The following is a 9,169-nucleotide window of genomic DNA, read 5'->3' as shown; positions in this document are numbered from 1 at the left end:
CTATCCAAGTTTCCTAGATTGAAAACTATGGTATTTTTACCTGATAACATCTGCTCTCCAGTGAGAGCTCAAGCCCAAAGATGCAAAACATTAGCATAAACATGGCTCCTCTTGCTGTTTGAAGAGTTAATGCTGCTTCCTACATATTTTTGGTTTAGCTGTTTTGAAATTGTGATTTCTTCAGCTATTAAAAAAGAAGAGCAGTGAGACTACCTTGGTTGTATTTGATTATTTTCATTCTGTAATTTGCTAAAGTTTTCCATAGAATTTCTATGCTTCAGTTTATTCATCTATTTAGAAAAATACAACCATCGTACTTTGTAAGTATTTGAGTTTTATTTGAGCTTTTAAAGGAGAAGGCAACAGTATTAGAAGTACTTGAGGGGAAAGAAATTTCCAGGATTTTCTTACTAAGATAATCAGTAATCCAGCCTCATCCTGCAGTGCACAGAAAGAGAGCCAAAGCAGCACGGCTTTCAGAAGCTGCATGCGGCTGAGGTGCAATAAAAGGAGTGTCATTTTTTTCTTAAAAAGTTGCTATAAGAACCATTTCTCACTCTCAGTTTCAGTATTTCATATTCCATTCACAGGTGATAGAAACTTTTATTCAACTTAACTGTTCTATTACTAAGTAAGATGGATGCCCCTTTAATACTCTTTTCAGAACTTTATTGCCACACTAAACTTTATTTCTATCACTCTTACATCCTTTGATTTAAAAAACATTCCCCTCAAAAGGAACTATATTGGCTATGTTTTAATAAAGCTGTGTCAACACTGCCTCCTGGTGGCATATTTCCTATTTTGATTTTGTTTTGTTTTTTTTTTTGACATTCAGCCCTTTCACCAAGTGCATTCGCTTTATTCCCAGAAATCTTGTTCAATAAAAGGAAGCCTCACTTAATACATAGGAGTTTCTCCAAGGTAAGTAAACATTCTCACCGGTAAAGGTATTTTTATATAATCAGCCAGAAGGACCCTAGAGATCAGGAGTCCAAACTCTCCCTTTTAAGGCTAAGATTCCTAAGGCAGGGTGCCAAGTCAGAAAGGGCTTCTTGTTTGTCCTAGACTGCCAAGAAAGATGGCTTTAGCTTGGACTCTGGGTAGAAGGAGAGGGGGACCGGGACGTAGGTTCACAAAACCAGGAAGTTCATCCTCCAGTCAGAAAATTGACATCTTTGCATTACTCAGAGTAGGTGCGAACTCACTGAACACATGGTTGGCACCTTATGGCCCACACTTCTCTGCACTGTAGCAAAGTGGGAAAGAAGCCATGGGAACACAGACCCACTGGAGACAGAACTGGGCCAGCAAGAAACCAAAGCTCCAGTTTCCAAATCATCCAGAGGGGGGCAGCAGGTGGCCGGCGGGGAAGGCCAGAGGAGCTCGAGTTTGCTTTGAAGTTAAGCGAGCTCATCGGAAGGGGCTAACGTCCAAGGCAGAAAAATCTGTAGCCCTCCTTTCTGTTTTGGTCATTTTTCTTCCTAAGATGCATGGACCTCTGAGTCCTATCCAGGACAACTCACCGGGCAAACAAAGCCTTATAAGCACCCATTTGCCCCAGAGATCTTCCTTTTTCCCTGCTTTGAGCGCCTAGCTCCCCTGAGAGCATCACCCAGACGGTTTTCCCAAATAGCCTCCTGTTAATCAATGCCTTCCCCTCGCCCCGTGTGGCCCCCACCATGGGTTACCTGCCAGGTAACAACCCTAGTTCTTACCCAGGAAGGGAGGAGGAAGGCAGTTTGAAGAGAGAAAACCAGGAGAGGCCTACCAACCGCTTGAGGAGTAGCACGTGTGACAGTTCCGCTCGACACAGAGACAGCAAGGCCTAGGATGTCTAAACATCGTCAGGAACAACTTTATGTTCGTGTGTGAGTGGAAAATCTGACCGGCAGCCAAACAGGAAGACTTCTCACAGATGGTGACGCAAGGGGAGGGTCACTTGGTGAAAACTGGTGGGAGTGTGGGCGGAGGAAGGAATAGATAGAAAACGCCTCCGGTTTCTGAGCAGCTGGAGGCTGCTCTATGGGCCTTGGGTGGGTGAAAAAATCAAAGGGATGGAAAGTGAGAGACAGATGCCACCGTTCGTACTGCTGTGAGCTGTAGAAATAATGCCAGTTGGAGTACAGCAGAGCAAACAGGTTAATTTACACGCCACCAAATCAGAGGCAGGATAATTTTAACACATGGCTTGACTGACGTATTTGTAAAAGTCCATATGTAAATTTTTGCGAGGAGTTTTCAAAGGGAAACATTTAGTTTATTTTTAACAAAAATTTAATTCCCCAAATGCCTATGGTATTTTTAGTCATCGCGTACATGCAAACTGTAAATGTACCATTTTTAAATTATTCCTGTTTATTCCTTCACACAGGTTCAGTGAGACCGCTCCTTGGCCTCATTTTGTGGTTATTTGTTCCGATTTACTCTACGGCCTTGAAAGGAAAAAGCTGAGTATCTCTGAAAATAGTTCAGACTTTTCCCCCAATTCACCCTGGCCATTCTTCCAATTATTCTGACTTAATGAGATTTTCCTGTTCTTTGGAAAGGTTAATGTCTCAACATATGAATTTGCTTAGTGGAATTCAGCCGTTTCCCCAAAACACTGGCTCAATGTAGCAGAAAAAGCAATGAATAAATTTAGAATCAGGAATTCGGGGTACAAGGCTTGCTCTCCCCCAACCGCGCTGTACAACACTGAATAAATCACCTCGCTTCTCTGACCTTCAATTTTCTCACCCATACGATGACAAACCTCTAATACCTTGCTGAAAAAAACTCCACAATTTTCTGTTTCTAATTTGATGGTATAGATAAGCAATAGCCTCCTCGTTGTGAACAAATATTTACCGAGTGCCACTTGGTGGTATGTTTCCAGCAGACTTAACTGTTAATTAATTATTCCCCTGACTACTCAGACAGCAGAAGAAAACAAATAACACTGTTCAGAAGGTAGGGGAAATGTTATTAGCCTAGAGTCTGTCTGGCAGTGGGAAATGAAAAATGTCATTCCTTCCCATAGGTACTGCTTCGTAGGGAGATTTGAGTCTGTGGTTTTTCATATTATGAACTGCTTCTGTTTTCAGGACTCGGAGTTCTGTGTAGCTTTGTGTAAGCTGTGGAAGTCGTAGAAACCATCAAGTCAGTAATTCTTGTTTGGGGTTTTTCATCTACCTGGGAAGGGAGAGAACCGCCTTCTCACATTTTATAAGGTGGTGGAGGGTGGGAACTAGAAGGCTCAGAACTTTTTCCTTCTTCTGCAAAGCCGTTTCCAGAATCTTAACGGCTCCCAGATTTAGATCTCCAGACTGGACCATCCCCAAGAACTTGTGTTGACATCGGTCTGACCATTAGATACAAGCCAGCCCCTGGACCTCGGGCCCTGAGCCCCTACTGGTGGTCGTCCAAGCAGAGTTGCCCTAAATATGGGCCTGTTCACCAGAAATGCCTTCCTCAAGATTTTCTAAGTCCCTATCTAGTGGCTAAGACTGGTCAGGACAAGCTGAACCATCTAGAAGAGGTGCCCCGAGCCTGGACAGGTCAGCATGGGACCTGGTCCCTATCTCTTCCCTTCTGGGTGCCCAATGGCCCTCCATACCGAGTTCCTATGGCTCCCCCTTCCACCCCCTCCTGGAGTAACCCAATGCCCCAAGGATCCCTGAGACTCTTTTTTGGCCCCAGTTCCTGCAGGGGCACCCGGGGACGGGATGGACAGTGTTAATGTCCCAAAATCAAGAGAGATGAGGTGTCCAGTCTAGTACCAACCCTGATTTTGTATGACTCATGTTAGACACAGGACAGGTTCAGGGCCACCAAAGATCTCAGTCAGCCCTTGACTTGAGCAGCCTACAGGGGCCCCGAAATGGCTCTCAACTGTTGGGGTTTCCACTTCAGCGCTACCCACAGTCCACAGCAGTCCAGAGCAGCAGGGGTGGCACTGGGTGTTCTTCGCCCTGTGCATCCTTCCCCAGACATCGCCACTTCCTACCACCCCCCCAACAATACCACCCCACCCCACCCCTCCACAGGTTCTGCCACAGTGTCAGGCCTCCTCTAGGAGTGACCATGCCTCTCCTCTGAGGGTTTTCCAAACATTGTTCCACAATGTCAACAGGGTATTCCCATCGATGTCCTCTGGCCTCTTATGGACAGGGCACTGTCCTAGTCTCCCAATTTAGGATTAAGGCATGCCAGACGAGGGATGGGCATTCCTTGAGTGAATGGAACCTTTCTTCCAGCTGGGCCTACTGGTGCATGAGTGTTGAAAGCAGGAACTTAGTCAACACAGTCAATCACATCCTAGGAAGGCACTCTTTATGGCCTAACAACATGATCGGAAGATGCACTCCTCTACATATACACTTTAGAATTCCCAGGGGTACATTTATCATGAAATGAATTATCATTCATATATTACCACATATTCTGGGTAAGACATGCCCTTGTGGTCATTCAAAAAGCACAGAAGTCACCTCTGTGAGTGCGAAAGCCAGTAGCCCCAGGCTGCACTATGGATGATGTAGCATCAGGAAGACCCATGTAATTAGCATTAGTTAAGGAAATCGTATTAGGCAACGGCAGACACAAGATCTATATTGTGTCAATACAAACAGTTTCCAAAGAACCACGGCATTGAGAGCAGCAATAGCATACTATCTGTTGACTATCTTTTGCTCTTGGTGGAAAATATGAAAGGTGGCACGTTTGACAACATTGAACGGGAAGAGCTGGTTCCTGTTCCTCAACAGGAAGAAATGGTAATCTTCACGTACACTGGTGAGACAAGGAGCAAATACAGAAGTACCTCTTTTCAACTCACTATTCTAAATCACATGGCCAATCACCAAACCTCAAATAAGTTTATGAATTTTTAAACACATTTTATATCAAATACATTGTTCACATCAAATTGCTTATATAGACAGCAATTTGTGTTCCATAAGAATATTTCCCAGAGCCCTCACACCCTAGGGGCAGCCCAGCTTACTGTGGAGACAAAGCCCTGTTCTCCCTTCGTCCACCTAAACTTGCTCCTGCCACACCATCTTCCATCATAGTATATGGTGGCTCCAATCTCCCAGTTGCTCAAGCCAAAATCTTGGGAGTCATCCTTCACTCCTCTCTTTCTCTAACATTCACTTTCAATCCATGAACAAAATCTGGCACATCTACCCTAAAATATATCCAAAATCTGACTGCTTTTCACGTCCTTCCTCCCATTGTCTCCCTGGACCAAGCCACCATCATCTCTTACCTACACTATCACACAAACATCTCCCGCAGTCTCCCTGCTTCCTCAGATCTATTCTGCATGGAGTATCCTGGGTGATGCTTTTTTTCTTTCTTTTTTTTTTTTTTTTTTTTTTGGTAAAGATTTTTATTTATTTATTTGAGAGACTGAGAGCATGAGTTGGGGGAGAGGCAAAGGGAGAGGGACAAGCGGACTGCCTGTTGAGCACAGGGTTCCACACAGGGCTCCATGCCAGGCTCAGTCCTAGGACCCTGAGATCATGACCTGAGTCAAAGTCAGATGCTTAACCAACGGAGACACCCAGGTGCCCCCGGGTGATGCTTTTAAAAACTAAGCAGATCATCTCCCTCCTCAACTCAAAACCTTCTGAATGCTTCCTGTCATAGACACTGAGTTACTTGTTTTGCTCCCTGCTGTAGTTCCAGGACCTATAAGGGGATGTGGCACATATAGGGGGCTCAACAAATATGTATTGAGTGATTATGTGGGAAAGTGTATAAAAAGATGCTGCTTCTATAGAAACACAAAGAATGACTAGAAACCTAGGGTAGAATGAGAGTGAAGCATGTCAAACGAAGGAAAGAAAAGCTTTTGTAAAAAAAGTGGATTGTGCAGCTCTGTTGCTCTCACCAAGGATCCCAACAGCAGTCTCCAGGGCTGGGGGGGTGATATAGGGGGATTCATTATACCATTCTTTTTACTTTTCATTCTGGAATTTTTCCTAAATAAATAAATAAATAAAAATGCAAAAATCTTGGGGCCAAGGAGTTAATATATATGTATGAAGGAGCTTGTTTAAAACTTACGGTGAATGGGGGCGGGGGGGGGGGGGTGGTGCACCTGGGTGGCTCAGACGGTTTAACACCTGCCTTGGGCTCAGGTCATGATCCGGGGATCCCAGAATCAAGCCCTATGTTGAGCTCCCTGCTCAGTGGGGAGCTTGCTTCTCCCTCTCCTTCTGCTGCTCCCCCTTCTTGTGCTTGCTCTCTCTGTGTCAAATAAATCAATGACATCTTTAAAAAAAAAAAAAAAGTGGGGGGAGGGATGCCTGGTGGCTCAGCAGTTTGGCGCCAGCATTCAGCCCAGGGCATGATCCTGGAGACCCTGCCTGGAGCCTGCTTCTCCCTCTGCCCGTGTGTCTGCCTCTCTCTCTGTGTGTCTCTTGTGAGTAAATAAATAAAATCTTAATAATAATAATAATAATAATAATAATAATAATAATAAAAAGATTAATGGTGGGATCTGGAGTAAATCGGAGACCGCAGACTCTGCACAAGGACATTCAAATCCAGTTTCTGTCCCCCCCCCCCAAACCGTGTTGGTATCTAAATAAAATGAGCCTGAATTCAGCCAATTCGTGACCCTTGGGTGGCACAGGCTAAGTCATAGATCCTAAACAATCCATTCACTCAATTCTGGAAGCGTTTACAGGGAAATCCTCAATCATCTAGAAGCCCAAGCACACTGAAGAACCCGGCTTCTCCCAGGACCTCACTTCCACCCCAGCTGCCGGCTGCGGCGGCTCTACCTGAGGCCGTAGAACAGAGCTCCCAAGTGGCAAGTGCTCCCCGACGTGACGGTCGCCCCAGCACGAGCCACGTTAGGAGCGGGAACTCTGGAGACGCATCAGGCGTCCTCCTCCCTGGGCGAGAGCGGGGCGGAGCGGCCCCGGGAAGCCCCGCCGCACAGGTGCACGGAGCCGCCAGGGGACGCGCCCCGACTCCCTGGGCCAGGAGGCCGGTTCCGGGCCCCCGCGCGCCCCGCCCTTCGCCTGGCCGCTCACCTGGGTCCCTGACCGCAGCCTCCCGCAAGGTGGCCGCACAGGTGAGCGCTTCGGCCGCCGCGCCAGCCGCACGTGTGCGCACCTGCGGGACCGGGCGGCCGCACCTGCGGGACTGGGCGGCGGGGAGCGCTGGCGTGACCTCAACCACCCCCTCCCCTTCCCGGCCCGCCCCGGCCCCCGGTCGCCCTCCACCCGCCGGGGCCCTCCACCCCGGCCCGACCCCGCGCACGCCTCGCACCGGAGCCGCCCGCCCCCGCCAGCCTCACGCATGGCCAGAGCAGCCCCCACCCCCCCCGCCCGGGTCTGTCCGGAGCCGACACCTTGCCCGCCCGGGTCTGTCCAGGATCTCCAACACCTTGCCTGTCCTTGCATTTGCAATCCACCAGCCCCTCCGTAACTTCACTTGGCTTTTCTTTTTTTTTTTTTTTAATTTTTTAAAATTTTTATTTATTTATTCATAGAGACACAGAGACAGAGAGTGAGGGGCAGAGACACAGGCAGAGGGAGAAGCAGGTGGAGCGGGGAGCCCCCCGCGGGACTCGATCCCCGGACCCGGGTCCCGCCCTGGGCCTCTGCGGCCCAGGCGCCCCTCATTTGCTTTACTTGGGGTCTTGCAACCTTTACCAAGTATTAGGGTCACCTGGGGAGACGCGGCTGGGGCTGAGGAGCCCCGTGCTGGCGACACCGCAGCAGCGGGCAGGACGCCACCTGCAGCCGCGAGCGCCCCCCGCGTCCCGAGGAGCCTCCCCGCGGAGGGCATGGGGCGCCGGCTCCGCGGGCTCTGCTCGCCCCAGGCCTCCTGAAACGCCGGCCTTGCACCCCCCGCAACACACACACACACGCTCAGGGAGACTGGAAGGGTGCAAGAAAGAGCCGTTGCTCTGCGCACCCGTTCACATCTATGGGCAATGCTCTTACCAAATGCATGCCACTGGGGAAAGCTATAAATATAGAATAAAAATTAATTTATATGGGGTATTTGGGTGGCTCAGTGGTTGAGCCGCCTGCCTTTGGCTCTGGCCGTGATCCCGAGATCTTGGGATCAAGTTCCGAACCAGGCTCCTCGCAGGGAGCCTGCTTCTTCCTCTGCCTGTGTCTCTGTGTATCTCTCTGTATGTTTCTCATTAATAAATAAATAAAATCTTAAAAAAAAAGAATTAATTTATCTGATGGCATAGTGGCTGAGACTCTAGTTGCAAGTAACAGAAATCTCCTTGAGCTATAGCAGTGGAATGGTTGTGAGTTTCTGGTGGAGAGCTCACCCTGGCCCTCAAATTGGCAGAATGATGCAGGGATCACAGCAGGGTTAGTGCTGTATTTAGAAAAGTTGTGTGTGGGGGGGGGGGGGTTCACCTGGGTGACACAATCGGTTAAGCAGCTGACTTTTGGGCTCAGCGCAGGCCATCGTCTTGGGGTGGCAGGACTAAGCCCTGAATCCGCCTCCTCGTTCAGCAGGGAGTCTGCTCGAGGACTCTCCCATCCGACTGCCCCTTCCCCTGTTCTCTCTCTCTCTAACACAAATAAAGGAGTCGTAAAGAAAAAGAAAAATTAGGAGGGGAACCTGGCTTGTTCAGTCAGTGGAACATGCAACTCTTGATCTTGAAGTTGTGGGTTCGAGTCCCACATTGGCCTTAAAGATTACTTAAAAAATGAAATCTTAGTGCTCGCTTCACCAGCATATATACTAAAATTGGAACGATACAGAGATTAGCATGGCCCCCACGCAAGGATGACACACAAATTCGTGAAGCGTCCCATATTTTTGGAATATAAGAAACAGTGAAAGGGATTATAAGAGAAAGGAGAGGAACTGAGTGGGAAAAATTAGAGACAGAGACAAACCATGGGAGACACCTAACTCTGGGAAACAAAGGGTTGTGGAAGGGGAAGCAGGTGGGGGGATGGGTAACTGGGTGACAGGCACTGAGGGGAGCACTTGATGGGATGAGCACTGGGTGTTATATGTTGGCAAATTAAATTTAAATTTAAAAATGAGGGCATCCCCAGGGGCTCAGCAGTTTAGCACCGCCTCCGACCCAGGGCATGATCCTGGAGACCCGGATCAAGTTCCACGTCGGGTTCCCTACATGGAGCCTGCTTCTCCCTCTGCCTGTGTCTCTGCCTTTTTCTCTGTG

At 48.3% G+C, this 9,169-nt stretch overlaps 1 non-coding gene across 1 annotated transcript; it reads left to right on the top strand.

The window, feature by feature from the left end:
- Window positions 1-8,694: 8,694 nt before the first annotated feature.
- On the top strand, window positions 8,695-8,798 carry LOC119871396. The gene has a single exon (XR_005357493.1). It is a non-coding gene; the product is annotated as a U6 spliceosomal RNA (small nuclear RNA).
- Window positions 8,799-9,169: the final 371 nt, after the last annotated feature.

This window comes from Canis lupus, chromosome 3 (assembly GCF_011100685.1).
Source record: "Canis lupus familiaris isolate Mischka breed German Shepherd chromosome 3, alternate assembly UU_Cfam_GSD_1.0, whole genome shotgun sequence".
Classification (NCBI taxonomy): domain Eukaryota; kingdom Metazoa; phylum Chordata; class Mammalia; order Carnivora; family Canidae; genus Canis; species Canis lupus.
This window is presented reverse-complemented; position numbering and strand designations above follow the sequence as displayed.